Below are 23,266 nucleotides of genomic sequence, written 5' to 3'. Positions count from 1 at the left end.
GAATAAAAGCGGTAATTAAAAAAAAGAAAAGAAAAGAACCGACTTTTAAACTGTAGTATATATGTTCTTGTTATAAGCCAAAATCATACACCAGCACACATCATGTAAGCTTCAGTGATTTCACTTTTCATTTGTTGGTATTATCAACATTGGTATTATTCTCTCTTTCTTTTTGTTTTCACCAGGATGAAGGCAAAACCGTGAGAAAAGGATACATCCATCTCCAGTGAAAAGAAGGGGACAAATGAAACAAATACTATGTGGCTGATGTGATCAAATGCGCAGCACAATTAAACAGCCATTACCAAACCTCACCGAATGGGACACTTTCATTGCTTAAGGACAACAGGAAGGGATCAGTCTGGGCTGTTTGCAGATCATTCAGAAAGAGAACATATTATAATGCAACAGTACCTCAAGCATTCCTCTGAAACTAGCTGTATTGGTTAAGTCTTCCATGCTGGTCCCCTGCTGGTGAGAGGATGACTCATGCTCAAAGTGACCTTCTGTCATATCACCCTCAATAATATGGACAGAGGCTTGCCTGTGGTCCTTACATTCATCTTCATTAGCACTTGGCTTTAAGTATCAATGTCATTGTTCGCTCATGGGAGGCCTTCATGCCTATCTCTGCCTCTGTCTGCCCAAATCTTTCATTCTCTTCCTGCCATTGCTTAGCTTAAAGGGAACTCAATCAGATTATCATCTGAGACATGTTTGCCAGCAGTCTGCCGTTTTTACTTGTGAAAACTAGGGCAAAGAGGACGAAAACACTGATCTTGGAAGATAATTGCTTAAAGGGATAGTTCACCTCAAAATTTAAATGTGTAATAATTTAATCATCCTCATATTGTCCCAAACCCTGGAAAACAAAAGGAGAACTTGAGTGAATGGAAATTGTGGCTCCAAAAAACAAAAACATGGTTACATGGTTTCCACAAAACTTTGATTTGGTTTCTTAAACACCAAATGATCATATTAGAATGATTTCTAAAGGATCATGTGACACTGATGGATATTCTTCAGGACCAGGATATTATTCATAATTTGAGTTTCAAAGAAGAAATAAAGTCATACAGCTTTGGACAGAGAATGAGGGTGAATAAATTATGACAACATTTTCAGTTAACTGTAATTTGCTGTAACATTGTGTGTCCATTTAAAAAAGAACAACAGTCTATGTGGCTTACTATATGTGTTTACCTGTGTGTTTACATGGCTTGTTGCTTTATCAGTATTTGTGTTCTAGTCTGTGTATTGTAAATGCATATGTGATCATGGGCTGCACAGAAAGAGTCCTCCATCTCCTGAAGTCAGCGTGGGACCCACAGTAGGTGACCACATCCAGCAGGGCTCTGCCATACATCCACATATCCCTATCAGCTTCAGAGAGTTCAAAACAGAGAGAAGGGGTACGGATTATCTTTACTTCACGCTGGTAGACTCCCATCCTCTTTACCTACAATCTGTTCCCTACTGCTGCTGTCACACCCAGAAAGATGAAACAGAAAGCCTGTCCTTTGGTGCTTTAAATGAGCTGTGTGTACATCCAACACAGCTTTCTGACAGCTTTCTTATGGCTGCTGGTCGTCATCATGGAGGAAGCACCTTCCACATTATCTGTCTTCCCAGCAAGCACAACTCCACACATTTTTTATTGTCTTTAATTTTTTTTCCGTTTAAAATAAAAAAATTAATTAAAAGGTTTAAGGTCCAAATTTCGCTATTAACAAACTATTAACAATGACTTTTGCTTCAGTAAACTCCTAATTTGCTGCTTATTAATACTTAGTAAGGTAAGTTTAGGTATTGGGTAGGATTAGGGATGTAGAATATGGTCATGCAGAATATCTTTACTACTAAAGGCCCCTATATACTTCAAACGAAATCGAAGAACTAACTTGTATAATGTCATTTCGAACAAAATCCGTCCGAAATGAAGTTTGTTTTGAGTTCATTTCGGCAGTTCGAAATAGCTCACAAGAGCGATCTTCTGGGGGAGTTAGTTTTGGTTACCATTGGTCCGTGGCGATTACGCAATCAGTGGGTGTGTTCTGGAACTCCACCTTCTTGGACGTGCAATTATTTTTTTTTGGGTTGGGGTCAGGGGTTCCTTTCTCATTCAGCGGAGGTCAGGAGAACAACATCTCCAAGTCACTAGCAACATGTATACACTGTGTCAAATAGCTGAACTGCCACAGATATATCTGCACCCGTACAATCACTTGCAGGGAGTGACTTTAAAGATTCAGAGAAAGCATTTAATTCCTAGAAAGAAATTTCAACGAAGCTTGGTGCCGACAACCCAGAGTTATGCAAAAAGTGATGTAGAGAAACATCCGAGACAAGTTTTCCAAAGCCATAAAAAAGAATGAAAGGAAAGAGTAAAGATATAAGGTAGCAAGTACCAAATACATGTTTCAAATAAATATTACACTATACTGCTGTTGGTGCTGCTGTTGTTCTTTCAATAAGCGAATTTATAAGTTATACAATAAATGAAATGCCAAAAGAACATACAACAATAAACCTTTGTCTTTATCAAATCATGACACCACATAAAATATAAAAAGGTTTAATAATTTATCCAGTTTAATAAAATAAATGAACACTAATAAAATAAAGTAACAGTCAGGTTTGTGTTATTGAGATGACTATTTTTTCCACATCATGCTAAAGTTTTCAGACTATGAGCCATTCACACTTAAAGACTGATTTTGGGAATGGAATTGTTCTTTTGTATTGCAAACATGATACTTGACTCTGAACTGCTGCTAATCATTATTCTTTTTTATACTACGGGGCCGTTGAATGTTTGAATCAGATTGGCTGACCAACGTTCTGAGGTGTGCAATTATTTTCTGAAAAACGCATGGCGAACGTAGTTCGAGGCAGCTTTCTTGACCGTATTACATTTTCATATCACTTGGCATAGTGAAACTGTAATAACGGAAATTACAGGACTAATAAAAACAACAACATGACAGACGATTTTCCTGAAGTAAATACACATGAGGTTTCTCAATAGCGATGTTATAACAGCGCTATTTAGAGACGCTGCTGCAGAACACTGTTGAGGGACGCACAGAGGTAGCCTAATTCACAAAAGCTCTCTCTTTTTCTTTCTCTTTCTCTGTCTGTTTCTGTCTCTCTCGCTCTCTTTCTAACTTTATTAATAACTGAATTAGAATGTTATCAACGGCCCATTACCAGCGTTAAAATGACATTTCGGAAACAGCAAAAGAGACGTTGGATGAGATGCGGAAGAAATAATCCTACTCACAATAGCGATTTAAGTACATCCCGTGGTAACTAGGATTTACACAAGCTCCAGTCTGGATCCAGAACACCTGAGAAGAGATGATGCCAACCCCTCAGAGGACCTCAGATGATGCTAACCCAGAGACAACATACAGAACTACCACATTTTGCTCTAAGTTTGATTGCATAATTGCTGTTAATAGTGTTAATCGTCTGTTTGTTTACGTCTTTTATTGATTTTTCTGAACATTTCTGCCGTATACATATAAACTGACAGTCACCACTGATAAGCTACTACTAAATATTGTAGAAACTTAATTTTCTGTAAAGTTGCTTTGCAATGATTTGTATCGTAAAAAGCGCTATACAAATAAACTTGAATTGAATTGAATAGTAAAAGTGCAGTCTTTCATTTCACATGTGAATGGGGTGTTTCTTAAAGACACAGTCTTTTTAACTCAGAAAGGGGGTTGGAAAATTGTCATGAAAACTAAAAGGCACTCTGAGGTTGAAAAAGTGGCGCACTTTTCTGCTTCACATACAGTAGATTATTCTATGGCCCTTGCCTGACATGCGGTTTTCATTTTGATGTTTTTTTTTTTTTTTTTTTTTTGCATGCCTCCAAAAATCTGCTGATGCCAGCATGATTACAATCTCTCTCTTACAGTTCTGTTGCAGTTTTGTTGCTTCTGGCTGTCTGGTGATTCAGTAGATTTCAGGGGCAATTATGAATTAATGTTTTTTTGCATGCCTCCAAAAAATCCAAGTCCAGGCACTCAATAGGATGCAAAAGTTAAAAAGCCTTTAATAGTTGGGCTAAAGCATTAAAACACCAACGCGTATCGGCCCATTGGCCTTCCCATCAGGGTGTTGGTAACAAACAGACAGAATCACGCAATACTTATAGTTGCATTGGTTTCAGGTGTGCCACTCTGGTACTTGCAACACAATTTTTGGCCACTAGAGGCAATAGTTCAGATAATGGCTAATACCAAAGGTCAAACCATACAAATACAAGATAAGGGATCTCCAAGTGGAAAAAAAAAAAGAGTAACACCAATACAAACATCTTGTGTACTCCACACAATTATATCCCTAAAGTCAATAAATGTGTAGAGGCTAGTTACCCATCTTACTTCTGAATTCATTGTCAAGATAGTTCTAAAACAACAGGAGAAAAATATTATTATGGGCATTACAGTACATTAAAAGAACAGTCAACATACACGGACAACAATACACTGTCCCTATTGAAACACAACCTTTACAAAAAAGGGTGAGAGGTCAAAGTCTTCATAAAGACCTGGATGACTGGTGGCCCTCAAGGAATAAATCCAATATGTCTCCCTTTGTTTAAGGCGTTTGATGATATCCCCACCCCTGTCATCCAGGCGAACAGCCTCAATGCCCACTACTCTTAGGGTCGAATCACTCCCATGTTTTGCGTCTATATAATGTTTGGCCATTGGATAGTTCATATTTCCAGTCCGAATGGCATATCTATGTTCAGCTACCCTGTCTCTTAGTCTCCTTTTAGTAAGGCCTATATAAAAAACCAGCCACAAGTACACTCTAAACGATAAACAACATGGGTAGAATTGCAATTTATAAAAACCTATTAATAGTGTAAGTCTTATTGCTAAAAACATCCATAAATTTGTCAGTTTTAGCAATATTCTCACAATAATTACAATTACCACAAGGAAAGTTACCCTTGGGTTGACGAAGCCAAGTTTCACGTTTAGGAGCAGGGAGGTAACTTCTTACTAGCTTGTCCTTAAGTGTGGGGGCCCTCCTAAAACTGATTCCAGGGGGTTCCGTGAATATTTCCCGTAAAGTCGGGTCACATTCAATAATGTTCCAGTTTTTCTTTATAATGTGTTTAATCTGGACCGCCTCCTTGCTGTAATGAGTGATAAAATAGGGTTTTCTGTGTTGATACTCTATTGGGTCTAGACTGAAGCAAGCTCTTCCTTTCAAGTGATTGGGCTCGTGCAGTTTTGTTGCTTCTGGCTGTCTGGTGATTCAGTAGATTTCAGGGGGAAATGATACACAGCATCCCCTCTGAAATAGTGATGACTTGGCCTAAAGACATGCTGGCAGGTACACTGCTGACCGAAATTGCTTTGCAATAAATCATAGCACCAATACCATTCATCTTCAGCTATGCTCTACACATTTACTCTTGAGACTGCTTGTCACAGCCACAAGAAATCATGCATTTACTGCCATTTTGGGCTTTTAAATAGCTTTGGTAATTGCATTTCATCATTGAAATGATTTATAGCGCCCATTAGCTGTTGAATAAACAAACCCTCTTTATATGTGAAACTAACGCGATAGAACAGTAAACTAAGCAGAACTGAGAGGAACATTTATTTATAACATAGAAATATGTAGGCTATGTGTAATACTGGACAGGCAGGAATTTTCTCTCTTGGACACGATTTAAAACGTTATATATAGTATCATATAGTATCTGACTTTTGTGACATTTGTGTAGACAAAAATGAGGGTGAGGAAATAATGACAGAATTTTCATTTTGGGGTGAATTGTCCCTTTAAGTTGGTTGTCACTTCCCAAAACTGCACAAATGCTTAAACATTTATCTACTTAAATGTGTTCCAATAATTCTCCATTCTTTTACAGACAGATGTTCAAAGGCTTTGACTAACCCAGGTGTAGCAGAGGAGATTAATTAGCAAATGTGTCATTTCCTGTCTGAGCCATTGCCAAGGCTGCAAGATCACACTCGCTGTTACGAGAAGTACTGCTGGCTGTAAGTGCTGCCCTGCCAGCCTAACTGGGCCAAAATTCAATTTTCATCAACCAGAAAATCCCATATTGGCTTAGAGAGATTTCATCCCTCAAGGTGAAGTAGGAAGAGAGAGAAGGAGGGTGGGGCAAGCAGAAAGAGATGGCAAGAAACCATCTTTAACCCAGTGGGGCTTTCTGAGGTGTGTTTACAGCTCTGTGTAGACATGGAGCCTCAGTGTGTGCGCGCATGTCAGCTTGTGTTATGATCTGAATTTAATGGGCTTCACATTCTCAGTTTACTTTTAAAACTATGGCCTGATATGTATAAGTATGCATTTATACAAATGTCTGTGGACATTTAACCCATTCTCTACAGTCTTCTGAACCCATATGATCATTTTGTGTGAGGAACAGAATGAAGTAATCCCTCCCTAAATTAAGTAAAAAAGGATATAAATACTGTTCAGCTTCTTGCACAGACCGATCTTTTCATGCCTTTACACATCAGTGTATCGTCACAAGCCGCAGGGTTTAATTTTGGTTCTGTTTGTGTATTTTTTTTTTTGACTCTCAAAGCTATGATTCCCATTTACTTCCATTATATGACTGACAGACTGCAACGGTTTGAGTTAAAAATCTTTGTTTGTGTTCTACTGTAGAAACAAAGTCTCCTACAGGTCCTTCTCAAAAAATTAGCATATTGTGAAAAAGTTCATTATTTTCCATAATGTAATGATAAAAATTAAACTTTCATATATTTTAGATTCATTGCACACCAACTGAAATATTTCAGGTCTTTTATTGTTTTAATACTGATGATTTTGGCATACAGCTCATAAAAACCCAAAATTCCTATCTCAAAAAATTAGCATATTTCATCCGACCAATAAAAGAAAAGTGTTTTTAATACAAAAAAAGTCAACCTTCAAATAATTATGTTCAGTTATGCACTCAATACTTTGGTTGGGAATCCTTTTGCAGAAATGACTGCTTCAATGCGGTGTGGCATGGAGGCAATCAGCCTGTGGCACTGCTGAGGTGTTATGGAGGCCCAGGATGCTTCGATAGCGGCCTTAAGCTCATCCAGAGTGTTGGGTCTTGTGTCTCTCAACTTTCTCTTCACAATATCCCACAGATTCTCTATGGGGTTCAGGTCAGGAGAGTTGGCAGGCCAATTGAGCACAGTAATACCATGGTCAGTAAACCATTTACCAGTGGTTTTGGCACTGTGAGCAGGTGCCAGGTCGTGCTGAAAAACGAAATCTTCATCTCCATAAAGCTTTTCAGCAGATGGAAGCATGAAGTGCTCCAAAATCTCCTGATAGCTAGCTGCATTGACCCTGCCCTTGATAAAACACAGTGGACCAACACCAGCAGATGACATGGCACCCCAGACCATCACTGACTGTGGGTACTTGACACTGGACTTCAGGCATTTTGGCATTTCCTTCACCCCATTCTTCCTCCACACTCTGGCACCTTGATTTCCGAATGACATGCAAAATTTGCTTTCATCCGAAAAAAGTACTTTGGACCACTGAGCAACAGTCCAGTGCTGCTTCTCTGTAGCCCAGGTCAGGCGCTTCTGCCACTGTTTCTGGTTCAAAAGCACACGCCTGTGCACGGTGGCTCTGGATGTTTCTACTCCAGACTCAGTCCACTGCTTCCGCAGGTCCCCCAAGGTCTGGAATCGGTCCTTCTCCACAATCTTCCTCAGGGTCCGGTCACCTCTTCTCGTTGTGCAGCGTTTTTTGCCACACTTTTTCCTTCCCACAGACTTCCCACTGAGGTGCCTTGATACAGCACTCTGGGAACAGCCTATTCTTTCAGAAATTTCTTTCTGTGTCTTACCCTCTCGCTTGAGGGTGTCAGGTCGGCAGTCTTACCCATGATTGCGGTTTTGAGTAATGAACCAGGCTGGGAGTTTTTAAAAGCCTCAGGAATCTTTTGCAGTTGTTTAGAGTTAATTAGTTGATTCAGATGATTAGGTTAATAGCTCGTTTAGAGAACCTTTTCATGATATGCTAATTTTTTGAGATAGGAATTTTGGGTTTTCATGAGCTGCATGCCAAAATCATCAGTTTTAAAACAATAAAAGACCTGAAATTTAGTTGGTGTGCAATGAATCTAAAATATATGAAAGTTTAATTTTTATCATTACATTTTGGAAAATAATGAACTTTTTCACAATATGCTAATTTTTTGAGAAGGACCTGTACATCTTGTATGCCCTGGGAGTAAGCAGATAAACATCAAATTTTCATTTTTGGATGAACTATCCCTTTATGTCGCAGTTACAATAATTAAAGTCATAATTGTGAGATATGCTGTAAAGCTGCAATAAAATAAAATCTCAGTGAGATTTTAAGATGTCAAAATTATTTCTTTTTGTAACTATGATACAGAAGTGGCTTCCATACAAGTCTTTCTGCTATATTGGAATGGATACAGATCTAAAAAAGAGATTTTATTGAGTGAAGTTGGGAGGCAGTGGTTCATTTGTTCATGTAGGTTGTCTACAAACTAGAAGGTTGGTGGTTCAATCCCCGGCTCAACCTGACCAAGTGTCGAGGTGTCCTTGAGCAAGACACCTAACCCCAGCTGCTCCCGACGAGCTGGATGGCGCCTTGCATGGCTGACACCACCGCCATCGGTGTATGAACGAGTGAGTGAATGGGTGAATGTGAGGCAACTTTGATTGTAAAGCGCCTGTTGAAAGCGCTATATGAATGCAGTCCATTTACCATTTTACCATTTATGACATGAATATCAGCTTGTTAGCCACACAAAGCAATCACATGGCTTCAGAAGACGTAGAACACAAGTAATATGGACCACTTTTTTGGTGCTGTTTTGTCATTTTATGGTGCTGAGAACTATCCCTTTAAGATCAACATGTCGCTTTATACAGTGGGTACGGAAAGTTTTCAGACCCCCTTAAATTTTTCACTCTTTGTTATATTGCAGCCATTTGCTAAAATCATTTAAGTTCATTTTTTTAAGTATTCAGACCCTTTGCTCAGTATTTAGTAGAAGCACCCTTTTGATCTAATACAGCCATGAGTCTTTTTGGGAAAGATGCAACAAGTTTTTCACACCTGGATTTGGGGATCGTCTGCCATTCCCCCTTGCAGATCCTCTCCAGTTCTGTCAGGTTGGATGGTAAACGTTGGTGGACAGCCATTTTCAGGTCTCTCCAGAGATGCTCAATTGGGTTTAAGTCAGGGCTCTGGCTGGGCCATTCAAGAACAGTCACGGAGTTGTTGTGAAGCCACTCCTTCGTTATTTTAGCTGTGTGCTTAGGGTCATTGTCTTGTTGGAAGGTGAACCTTCAGCCCAGTCTGAGGTACTGAGCACTCTGGAGAAGGTTTTCGTCCAGGATATCCCTGTACTTGGCCGCATTCATCTTTCCCTCAATTGCAACCAGTCGTCCTGTCCCTGCAGCTGAAAAACACCACCACCATGCTTCACTGTTGGGACTGTATTGGACAGGTGATGAGCAGTGCCTGGTTTTCTCCACACATACCGCTTAGAATTAAGGCCAAAAAGTTCTATCTTGGTCTCATCAGACCAGAGAATCTTATTTCTCTGTTTTTTAGCAAACTCCATGCGGTCTTTTTTTCCCTTGCACTGAGGAGAGGCTTCCGTCAGGCCACTCTGCCATAAAGCCCCGACTGGTGGAGGGCTGCAGTGATGGTTGACTTTCTACAACTTTCTCCCATCTCCCGACTGCATCTCTGGAGCTCAGCCACAGTGATCTTTGGGTTCTTCTTTACCTCTCTCACCAAGGGTCTTCTCCCCCAATAGCTCAGTTTGGCCGGACGGCCAGCTCTAGAAAGGGTTCTGGTCGTCCCAAACGTCTTCCATTTAAGGATTATGGAGGATTATTAAGGCTCTTAGGAACCTTAAGTGCAGCAGAAATTTTTTTGTAACCTTGGCCAGATCTGTGCCTTGCCACAATTCTGTCTCTGAGCTCTTCAGGCAGTTCCTTTGACCTCATGATTCTCATTTGCTCTGACATGCACTGTGAGCTGTAAGGTTTTATATAGACAGGTGTGTGGCTTTTCTAATCAAGTCCAATCAGTATAATCAAACACAGCTGGACTCAAATGAAGGTGTAGAACCATCTCAAGGATGATCAGAAGAGATGGACCAGCACCTGAGTTAAATATATGAGTGTCACAGCAAAGGGTCTGAATACTTAGGACCATGTGATATTTCAGTTTTTTTTCTTTTTAATAAATCTGCAAAAATGTCAACAATTCTGTGTCAATATGGGGTGCTGTATGTACATTAATGAGGAAAAAAATGAACTTAAATGATTTTAGCAAATGGCTGCAATATAACAAAGAGTGAAAATTTAAGGGGGTCTGAATACTTTTCGTACCCACTGTATATGACAAAGTGGCCCGATGTGACCCTCAGTGCAATGCATCAAGACATTCTTTTCATAAGACTCCAAAACAGACAAATGAGGAAAGGGAAAGGGTTGGCCTGAAGTTAAGAAGAGATTGCAAAGATGAGAGAGAGAGAGAGAGAGAGAGAGAGAGAGGGCCTTAATTTAGAAAATGAGAGGAAAAAACCAAGAGTGCAGCAGTAAAACCCACTGCTCAGCTGCAGTCATCTATCTACACAAGGACGAGGCTATTAGAGAGATGACAGAGCCATGGACTTGGGTGTAACCACTCTCTCCCACTCTCTCAGTCCCCAGAAGTCTCTTCTGCAATGCTTATTCTTACCAGTAAACACTGTATAGGCCTTATATTCATTTAGAAGATTGTTCAATGAGAACAGATGGCACCAGAGAAAGCTGGCAAGCTTATTGATTACTGTCTTCCCATCAAAATGCATCTGCTTCATCAGAAACGAGATGACTTTTCTTATCATGTAACATCCATTAATCAGAGCTGAAATGGCAAATGAGATGACTTGCACCCCGTTTTGTAAGTATGACCTCGGCACACGACCACAAGATCAAGGCACATCGTCATTTGGATCTCCTCTGACAAGAGTGCAATAATCTGATGTGCAGGCCAGCTATGACCACACGGCCAAATTAAGCTTTGAGTCATGAGAATTAACCGAGCACGAGGACCCTCTTGCCTCGGCCCAAAAAATGGTGACTGTACTTTTTTCTGAATATCCAGCAGAAGTGTTCTGATGACACAGAGCTGACATGCATACATTATACTTATGCAAAGACCAGCTGTGATTCGGGCACTTGTGCACTCGCACAGATGCATTTCTGTAGAGCGCTTGAATGTATAAACCAGCATGCATTGTAATAGCATTCAATGAGGTCTAAATTGGTCTGTGACATCTTTAAATGAGATGATCCTATTAGTAACCGATAGCTTTTTAGAAGATGGAATTGGATTTTCTTGAGCAAAACAGCAAACCTTTGGAGAGTTCTAATTTCTTGGAGCTTGTGATATTGATAAGTCTCTGAGGAATGTGGGCTAAGAAGCCTACAGCCAACAATTTATTAAACATATTTGAACTAATGACGATGACTGAATTAATCTTTGAGTTAAGTGCAGTAATTCACTTTCATGAGGGTTTGAGAGCATGTTGATTGGTTCTGAGAAGAAGAGCAGATGTACTGCATTGCCTTGGTGCTTTATTGTGTGCTGTTGTCAGCTATGCTGTTGGCTATCTATGGAGATAAAAGAGCACAAGTGGTGATTAAAAGCCTTAAACCAGACTCAGCAGGCCTGGGCATGAATATGAAAGGCCAATGCTGATGTACGTTTTGTAATGCAGAACAAAAATATATATACTATTGACTATAATGATCAGCCTATTTAAACTGACACTGGTATGCCTACTGTATGTAATTTAGGGTTTGACTTTTGTTTGGTAATTGAGTATAATAATATATGTACCTAAAGCGCTTTCTTTCTGTCAGTCATTCATTTTTATTGAAAACAGTTTGGCTGACATGTCTGTAAGCTGTCACTGGGGGGACACCCTTTCAAAAGGTACTAATATGCATACTTTAGGTACTTGAGCACGATTATTTAAAAATTACTTGAAATAATGCCATTTGATGGCTTCAGAAAAAAACACACCGATTTACAAGTAGTTTAACTGTAAATGTTTATACATTATCATCCAAAATAACCCAACTGTTGCAATCTATGGAATCACTTTGGGGTTCTACGCTGACTCAACTCAATATCCAGATGGAAATATTCAGCACAACTCTATCAGAAGTTAGCAAAATTGGCTAAAATCACTTACAGCACTGTTGCAAATCACATGAAATTCCACAGATAAGTTCATGTGCTCTTTAATCACAAATAATGTTATAGATCATTTCTGTTTAAGGTGTTTGGAGCTGGAAAAGTGAAGCACAGTGGTCTTCTGCCATGGTAGGAGGCCACATAGGACCCCTTACCAAAAAGTAGGATACTTCAGTTTTAAGTATACTTAAATAAAGTTCAAGTATATTTTTAAGTATACTTTATGTAGCAAGTATACAAATATCAGTGTTCTAGTAGTATACTTGTAAGTGTACTGTTTCAGTAATCATTGTGACTAAATTGGCCCACTTTCTAGTATATAAAAGTATACTTTTAAGTATACTTTAAGTATAACAGTAGCAAACTTTGAGTAGACAACTAGTTTACCTCTTTGTAGTTTGTTCTGTAATTATACTAAAAGTGAACTTATAGGTATACTGATAGTTTACGAATTAAATACGTTGTACACTTTGAAGTATAGTCTCAGTAAACTACTAGTTTAGTAGTTTTATACTGCAAGTATACTCATAAGTTTTCTTTAAGTGAACTTTACATCATACTATACTACTATGTCCCTGTTTAGGTTTTAATTTGTATATATGTTGTTATATGAATAGCTGAACATACAAAACATCCAAAGAAAGAGCAGGGTATCTGCTTGTAAACAAAAACATTTTATTCTAGCTTCATGCATTCTCTTTTAAATATCAAGTACACACATTTACATTTAGTCATTTAGCAGACGATTTTTTCCAAAGGACAATAGAAGCAATCAAAATCAACAAAAGAGCAATGATATAAAAGTGCTATAACAAGTCTCAGTTAGCTTAACGCAGTACATGTAGCAAGTTTTTTTTTTAAAATAATATAATACATAAAAAGAAAACCGACAGAATAGAAAAAAATAGAACAAGCTAGTGTTAGAGGTCTTTTTGCTTTTGTTAATTGTATAATAAATGAAAAGAAAACAGATAGAATACAAAAAGATTAGAAAGATAGTGTTAGTTTTTTTTTTTTTTTTTTTAAGAAAACAAGCAGCAAATGAAGAGCGTGCAAGTCTAAAAGGGACACGTTTTTTTTATTTTTATTTTTTTAAGAATAGAATTAGGGTGCTTTCACATCTCTAGTTCGGTTCATTTGGTCCGAACCAAGGGCAAACAATTATACATTGTAGCATTTTTCAGCTTTTTTTTTTGGTTCCTTTTCACACCACACTGATTGCTTTGGTCCGAACCAGTTGAAACGAACCAAAATGCAGTCACATGACAACATCCACATCACTCATTGGCCATGACATATTTCCTAAAGCGCTTTTTCGATTTGTCAGAATTTACGTGCGTGAAAATTCCAACATAAGAGGAAAAGCCAGCAAACAACACGGAGAGACGACTGCGTGGGCTGGTTTTGTCCCTGGCCATAATCTATTACATTGTTTGTATACAACACAATATGCAAACAATACATTTCTATAATGAAGCGCGGATGCGGCTTGAAAACAACGTTCTAATGCACTGCAAACGGCGAGTGGGCATCGCTTGTAACTTCAAGCGGAGGCGTGCATTAATCCACGAGCTGCCATGCTAAAGTGCAAACTGTCAACAAACACTTCCTCATCCCATAATGCACAGCGCAGCTGACTACGGCAGCTGGTTTAGTCCAAAAATGATCAGTACTTTTTGCAGTTGGGTCTGTTCGAGGTCGGGTCACGTTCTCACCACAAACGAACCGCTCCAGAGTTCGTTTGAAAGCGTACAGAGACCACCTCTTCAAGCAGGTCTCAGTACACTTGTTTGGTCCGCCTTTGGTGCGCACCCGAGTGCGATTGCTGCTTTCACACCTGCCCAAACGAACCACACCAAAGGGGGAAACGAACTCTGGTAAGATTCAACCGAACTAAATGAGGCAGGTGTGAAAGCACCCTTAGATTAGAAAGTGTTAGAGTTAGAGGGTCAAATAAAAGATGGAAGAGATGTGTTTTTAGCCGATTCTTGAAGATGGCTAAGGACTCAGATTGAGTTGGGCAGGTCATTCCACCAGACAGGAACATTTAATTTTAAAGCCCATAAAAGTGATTTTGTGCTTCTTTGGGATGGTACAATCAAGTGACGTTCACTTGCAGAATGCAAGCTTCTAGAGGGCACAAGTCTGAAGTAATGAATTTAAGTAAAGGGGTGCAGAGCCAGTGGTGGTTTTGTAGGCAAACATCAATGCTTTGAATTTTATGCAAGCAGCTATTGGTAGTCAGTGCAAATTGATAAACAGAGGTGTGACGTGCATTCTTTCTGGCACATTAAAAATTATCTTGCTGCCGCGTTCTGGATTAATTGTAAAGGTTTGATAGAACTGGTTGGAAGACCTGCCAAGAGAGCATTGCAATAGTCCAGCCTGGAAAGAACGAGAGCTTGAACAACGAGTTGTGAAGCATGTTCTAAAAGAAAGGGCCTGATCTTCTTGATGTTGATAAAGCAAATCTGCAGGACCGGACAGTTTTAGCAATGCGGTCTCAGAAAGTTAGCTGATCATCAATCATAACTCCAAGGTTTCTGGCTGTTATTGAAGGAGTTATGGTTGATGTGCATAATTGGATTGTGACATTGTGATGAAACGATGGCTTTGCTGTAACCACAAGCAGTTCTGTCTTGGCAAAATTGTGTTGAAGGTGATGGTCCTTCATCCTGCAAGAAATGTCTGTTAGACAAGCTGAGATGCGAGCGGCTGTGGTCGGATCATCAGGATTGAATGAGAGGTAGAGTTGAGTATCATCAGCATAGCAGTGATAAGAAAAGCCATGTTTCTGAATGACAGAACCTAATGATGCCATGTAGACAGAGAAGAGAAGTGGTTCAAGAACTGAGCCCTGAGGGACCCCAGTAGTTAGATGTTGTGACTTGGACACCTCACCTTTCCAAGATACACTGAAGGACCTATCTGATAGGTAAGACTCAAACCACTGGAGTGTGGTTCCTGAGATGCCCTTTGCCAATAGGGTTGACAGGAGGATCTGGTGGTTAAAAGTGTCAAAAGTAACAGACAGATACAGCAAGATAAGTACTGAAGATTTGTAATCAACTCTTGCCAGTCTTAGGGCTTTAACAACTGAGGGCAAGGCAGTCTCGGTTGAATGTCCACTTCTGAAACCAGAATAGTTGCTGTCAAGGAGATTGTTCTGTGTGAGAAAGGCAGAGACTTGGTTGAACACAGCTCGTCCAAGTGTTTTTGCAATGAAAGGAAGAAGGGAAACTGATCTTTAGTTCTCTAAAATAGATGGGTTAAGGGTGGGTTTCTTAAGTAGTGGGGTTATACGAGCCTGTCTAAATGTTGAGGGAAAAATACCAGTGTGAAGGAATATGTTAATGATGTGAGTGAGTGCAGGTACAACTGCAGGAGAAATGGCTTGAAGGAGATGAGATGGAATAGGATCATGTTCCCCTTTGAGGTGTAAACTACACTGGTCTGGGACCTGACTTAATCAAATTCCAATTGTTAGTTTCTGTCTTCATCTCGGGGGATGTTTGTCTTGGTCTGAGGTATTTAAAGGATTGCAGCAAAAGGATCGGGGCGATTTCTGTAGCCAGAAAGCCCGTAGTGTGGTGTGTGTCTCTTCACTTCATACTATGTATTTCACTAGAAGTCAGGTATGCATCTTTCACTCTTAGATTCATCTTTGAGAATTTGATGTCTTGTATTGATTTGATATCTTTGAATTGGGTATGTAATTGGCAGAATACATATTTACCTGATTGATAATAAATTGTTACATTTGATTTTATTCGGTGTTATTCTGTAATTATTGACTCTAGTAGATTACGTTGTATCCTTGTTTAGCGACATGAGCACCCGAATGAACGAGTACAATAATATTAAAGAATAAATAGAATAATCAAATGTGAGAATAATAATAATTAGAGATAGACAAACAACCAATTTGCCTTTCAACCCAAATTCGAGGTCATACTAAAATGGAGTCAGATTAGATCATTAAATGGAGTCAGATTTGAGTTTAATCTAAATTGAATAACTCTACGCGCTGAATAGACCGAACACGCAGGAAACCTTCAGCCAGCACTGGATACCTTCCTTGGACCGTGTGCGTGGACCTTACAGTAGGATGATTAGAAAGGATGAGTTTGTGAGTAAACATTTATAAATGCCTTAGTCAGGTGATTCCAGTGGCTTGTGTTAAACCCTTTCACTCATCAGCACAGACTTGTGTTCTGTGTGGAGTGTGTGGGATCTAGTGATGAAGTGACCCTCTCAACCGCTTTTACCTTCCACTGAAGCTCACATCAGGTGCACAGACTTAAATACATGTGTGTCAGAGAAGACAGCTGTCTATACCTTCACCAGTCAGTACTTAGTATACACTACAAAGTGTTCAACACCTGTTATAGACGATGTGTTAACGCATGAATAAATCATTTACAAAGCTTTCTGCATCCCCTAATCTAAAGTGAAAACTATTCATCACTTCTAAATGTGTTACATATCATTTGTAGACCTTTCTTACCTGTTACAAATTATTTATATATGTAAACAAGTCATTAATAACACTTTCTGCATCCCCTAATCTAAAGTGTAAACTATTCATCACTTGTAAATGTGTTACACATCACTTGTAGCACTTTCTTACCTGTTACAAATTATTTGTAAATGTATAAAAGTCATTTATAACACTTTCTGCATCCCCTAATCTAAAGTGAAAACTATTCATCACTTCTAAATGTATTACATATCATTTGCAGATCTTTATAAATTATGTACGAACTGCAGTTTGTAAATTTACCATTTATTTGCCATATGCAAAGGTTCTGGTATACATTTCAGTTACAGGATATACAAATCTATACAAATCCCTTATATGATATTTAAATTAAAAATTTTTTTGCAAATATATTTTACTATTATATAGATATCTTTGAGCCTCTAACTCACCCCTTATACAAAACTTTTTAGCCACTTCACAAAAATAAAAACGCAATATAGATATATTGACAGTGACTATTATCTTAGTTAATATACTACGTATGAAATGTGCACCTGATGTGAGCTTCAGTGGAAGGTAAAAGTGGTTGAGAGGTTCACTTCATCACTAGATCCCACACACTCCACACAGATCACAAGTCTGTGCTGATGAGTGAAAGGATTTAACACAAGCCACTGGAATCACCTGACTAAGGCATTTATAAATGTTTATCCACTTCAAAACAAATGAATTACTCTTCTTAAAAATAGTGCTTTAGCATACCTGCATGTTTGTGCTTTTGAACACAGACCAGCTAACAAATTCATCAATAAATCATATACTGATCATTTACTAATGGGTTTATTCATCATTTGTTCATGATTAACAATTGTTTATTGAGATAATTATACAAAACAATTTTGACAGAAATACTTCAATGATTTCTAAGTGATAATGTATCAACTAATAACTTATAAACCATCTACTAATGATCATTTTGATTTATTTCATGATTTGAACCTTTTTAAGATAACTTACAACACATTTGTAAATCGTTAGCATACCACTCATTAATCATTTCTGAACATATAGTCATGTTCTGTAAATGATTAATTCATCATTTACTAATAACTTATAAGTGACTTATAACTGAATTCTGAAAACATTACTAAAATGTCAACTTATTACTTATTAATCATTTATGAATGTATAGTCATGTTTTGTAAATGATTAGTTCATCATTAACTAATAATTTATAAATGACTTATAACAGAACGTTATTATAAAGTGTTACCTTTTGTTTTTTTGTAATTTATTTTTGGCTTATATGAGATTGTTATTATGTTGTGTTAGATCATATTTTTTACAAGGTTTTTAGGGTGTGGTATGGGCTGGCCTGGAAGACAAGGGGCAGACAGTGTCTAAACAAGATGTAAAAATAGAGTAGAAAGTATCAGTAGTACTGTTAGCATCAAAAGATGCTAACAGTTTAGGGGAAGGAAGCGAAGATGAAACCATAGCAGATAGCCGGGAGGGTGAGAGTGAGCGTAGGTTACATCGAAAGATGACATGTGAAGGGGTATGTGTTGTGTCAGGAACCATGTTGAGGTTAAGAGTGAGGAGGAAGTGATCCGAGGTGTGCAGTGGAGTAACCAGTACATGATCAGTGGAGAAGTGTTGTGTGTAAATAAGGTACAGTTGGTTGCCTGATTTGTGAGTAGCAGTAGTTGACACTCGGTTGAGATCAAAAGAGGCAAGCAGAGTGTGCAAGTCTGCAGCCTGAGGTTTATCTAGGTGGATGTTGAAGTTTCGAAGCATAACTAGGGGAGTACCATCCTCGGGAAAGGTTGAGAGAAGCACATCTAATTCATCCAAGAAGTTATTTAGTGGTCCTGGGGGTCGGTAAACAACTACAAAATGGATTTTAAGAGGGCAGGTAATAGTAACTGAATGAGATTCAAAGGAGCTGTTGATACCCAAAGATGGTAAAAGATTCAATTTCCAATCATTAGAGATAAGCAGAAATGTACCTCCACCGCTTCCAGTCGAACGGGGGGAGTGAGAAAACGAGAAATTATTGGAGAGTGCTGCAGGTGTAGCAGTGTCCTCTGGTTTGATCCAGGTCTCTGTCAGGGCCATGAGATTTAGCTTTGAATGACTAATAATAGAAGTAAAAAAATCGGCTATGTTTACAGCGGACTGGCATATCCAGAGACCAATAGAAAAAGAAAGTAGTGTATTAGCAGACATAGGCAAAGTGTGCAGGTTGTTAGACCTGACGTCACTTCCTGTTTGTTGCTGCCATGTGTCCTGACTCTGAACTCTGTCACGTGGCAGACATATTCTGTATGTTTAAGCTTTTAGTCCTGACTTTACACCCTGTTTGTGTTTCTATAATGGGTGAATATATCCTCTATCGTATTCTACAACAAAAACAATCAGAGGGCCTTGTTATCACTAGTTTTATTTTGATTTCCCGAGTTCACTATTAGCTTATAGCCCGTTAGCATCGCCAGTGTGATTGACGCTAATCCCGCATGCATTTCTAATCCTCTTTTCAAACACATTATCATTGCTTTACTCACTGTTACTTACTTTAATGCCAGATGTATGTCTACCTTTGAGTGCAGGTGAGGACACGTTCGAGCTGCCCTGGGTACACCCGCAGCGGAGGACGCGAGCCAGGCCATGGGCAACGACCTCTCCCCCTTCCGGTCCTTGAGATCTCCACCTGGAACCGCTTCACTCCCCTCCGTGAGATGGAACGCGGCGCTGTGATCGTTGGAGACTCCATTGTCCGATACGTCCATGCTATGTTAGCCGAAGGTAAAGTGCACACTCAGTGTTTCCCCGGTGCTCGTGTTCTCGATGTTTCTGCAGATACCCGCGATCCTGAAGGCCGACGAGAGCCCCGGAGTGGTACTTGCACTGTCCGATCTATTAAGACTGGGTCTGTTCACCGAATAGTGAGGTCAAAATATAAATTTAATATAGGATCTATAAAAAATCTTATCATGATTAAACCAGAAAAATGTAAAATAAATAAACAAAAACAATTTTTAAAGTTTGGGCTCATAAACATTAGATCACCCACACCCAAAGCAGTTATTGTAAATGAAATGATCACAGATAATGGTTTTGATGTACTCTGCTTGACTGAAACCTGGCTAAAACCAAGTGATTATATTGGTCTAAATGAGTCTGCTCCACCAAACTACTATTATAAGCATGAGCGCCATCAGACTGGTCCTGGGGGAGGTGTTGCAACAATATATAGTGATATTCTCAATGTTACCCAGAAAACAGGATACAGGTTTAAATAATTTGAAATACTTGTGCTTAATGTTACACTGTGAGATATGCATAAGAAACCTATCGTATCTTTTGCTCTGGCTACTTTGTATAGACCAACAGGGCTGTATACAGAAGTCCTAAAAGAATTAGCAGATTTCCTCTCAGACCTACTGGTTACCGTTGATAAGGAGATTTTAACATTCACGTTAATAATACAAATGATGCATTAGGACTTGCATTTACTGGCCTAATAAACTATTCTGGAGTCAAGCAAAATGTCACCGGGCCCACTCATCGTTTTAATCATATGCTAGATTTAATTAAATCACATGGAATTGATCTTAATGATATAGATATTGTACCTCAAAGTGATGATGTTACTGACCATCTCCTTGTATTGTGCATTCTGCGTATTACTGATACTAACTATATGGCTCCGCATTATCGTCTGGGCAGAACTATTGTTCCAGCCACTAAAAACAGATTCGCAAATAACCTTCCTGATGTATCTCAACTGCTCTGTGTACCCATAAATACACACAAACTAGACAAAATGACTGGCAACATGGGCACTATCTTCTCTAATATATTAGAAGCTGTTGCCCCCATCAAATTGAAAAAGGTTAGAGAAAAACTTACTGTGCCATGGTATAACAGTAATACCCATTCTCTCAAGAAAGAAACTCGTAGTCTTGAGCACAAATGGAGAAAAAAACAACTTGGAAGATTTTAGAATTGCGTGGAAAAACAGTATGTCCAGCTATAGACAGGCTCGAAAAACTGCCAGGGCTGAGCATATCCACAAACTCATAAAAAATAACCAAACAATCAAAGGTTTTTATTTAGCACAGTTGGCTATATTAACAAATAACCAGATGCCACCAGATCTAAATATTCCCTCACAGTTAAATAGTAATGACTTAAGGAATTTCTTCACTGATAAAATAGATAACATCAGAAACACAATAACAAACGTAGATTCTACAGCGTCTTATACTTCAGTTTCATCCATTGCACCCAAAGATAAACTGCTGTGCTTTACAACTATAGGATAGGAAGAGCTAAATAAACTAATCACTGCATCTAAACCAACAACATGTTTATTAGATCCTGTACCCACTAAATTACTGAAAGAGTTGTTACCTGTAGCCGAAGAACCGCTTCTCAATATTATTAACTCATCATTATCTTTAGGTCACATTCCAAAACCATTCAAGCTGGCGGTTATTAAGCCTCTTATTAAGAAACCACAACTAGATCCTAGTGAACTGGCAAATTATATGCCCATTTCAAATCTTCCATTTATGTCTAAAATTTTAGAAAAAGTTGTGTCTGCTCAATTGTGCTCCTTTCTGCAATAAAAAAACTCTGTATGAAGAATTTCAGTCAGGTTTCAGGCCCCACCATAGCACAGAAACTGCACTTGTTAAAATTACAAATGACTTGCTTCTTGCGTCAAATCAAGGCTGCATCTCATTGCTAGTTTTACTTGATCTTAGTGCTGCGTTCGACACCATAGATCATGACATACTCATAGATCGATTACAGATTTTATATGTTAGGCTCTAAGATGGATTAGAACCTACCTGTCCGATCGCTACCATTTTGTTTATTTAAATGCATTTTGTTTATTTAAATGGGGAGTCATCTCATTTATCACCAGTAAAATATGGAGTGCCACAAGGATCTGTCCTAGGTCCTCTGCTATTTTCAATATACATGTTGCCCCTTGGTAATATTATTAGAAAATATGGGATTAGTTTGCACTGTTATGCTGATGATACTCAACTATATTTCTCAACAAGACCAGATGAAAATTCTAAATTATCTAAGCTAACAGACTGTATTAAAAATGGAAAAGATTGGATGACCAATAATTTTCTCCTAATGAATTTGGATAACACAGAGATATTACTTATTGGACCAAAAAGACAGTACACAGAATCTCTTAGATTACAGTTTGCAACTAGACGGATGTACTGTTCCTTCCTCTACAGTCAAAAATCTGGGTGTTATATTAGACAGCAACTTGTCTTTTGAAAACCATATTTCCCATGTTACAAAAACAGTATTCTTCAATCTTAGAAACATTGCCAAGCTACGGAACATGTTACCTGTTTCTGATGCAGAAAAGCTAGTTCATGCATTCATGACCTCTAGACTGGACTATTGTGATGCACTTCTATGTGGTTGTCCTGCATCTTCAATAAAAAAAGCTACAGGTAGTCCTTCCTGATAATGTTCAGGGTTCAGACACACTCTCTCTGTTTAAATCTAGATTTAAAACACATCTCTTTCACCAAGCATTCAAATAATGCATCTCATAATTTTTGACTGCAGTTATATCTGATCAAATGCGCATTATTATTCTTTAGCTTGGGTTAAACTAATTAATTTTACTTGTTTGGACCAGCAGCTATGCTAATTATGTCTCTATTTGTTTCTCTGTTTTGCGATGGGATGTAACTAGGATTTACACAAGCTCCAGTCTGGATCCAGAACACCTGAGAAGAGATGATACCAACCCCTCAGAGGACCTCAGATGATGCTAACCCTGAAACAACATACAGAACTACCAAATATTGCTACAAGTGTGATTGCATCATATAATAATTGCTGTTAATAGTGTTCATCGTCTGGTTGACTACGTCTAGTATTAATTTTTGCGAAAATTTGCCATATGCATATAAACTGACAGTCACCACTGATAAGCTACTACTAAATATTGTAGAAACTTAATTTTCTGTAAAGTTGCTTTGCAATGATTTGTATCGTAAAAAGCGCTATACAAATAAACTTGAATCGAAAACTTGAATTGAATATATCCCTTGCTGGTGTCTCTGCCCGGTAGAGACGCACGGTAGAGTCGATGGTCCTTACATTATTCGGTCTTCTCACGAGGGCTGCCGCGATATACTAACCTTTTTCATACCCGTAACGGAAATTTAATTCAACTGAACACACTTTATTGTTTATCACAACAAAGGTCTAAGCAAGTGCACAACACTGACAATGTATGCGATAGAGTACGAGACCAAATGCCAGCACGTGACACACATCTCCTGCATTCTGCAGACTCACCAGCCATCACCTATCTCACACAACATGGTCCATGGAAGATTAATGAAGAAATCTGTCTGGGCCAGTGGAAGTGTTTATCAACTCACCAAGATATGAGGGCTAACTATCAAAGGCTAATTAAACACAATTATTAATCATCAGTTTGCAGCAGAAATTTTCAACAAG

Source organism: Cyprinus carpio, chromosome A11, assembly GCF_018340385.1.
Source record: "Cyprinus carpio isolate SPL01 chromosome A11, ASM1834038v1, whole genome shotgun sequence".
Lineage (NCBI taxonomy): Eukaryota > Metazoa > Chordata > Actinopteri > Cypriniformes > Cyprinidae > Cyprinus > Cyprinus carpio.
The sequence above is the reverse complement of the archived record's forward strand: the minus strand, read 5'-3'. Positions refer to the sequence as shown.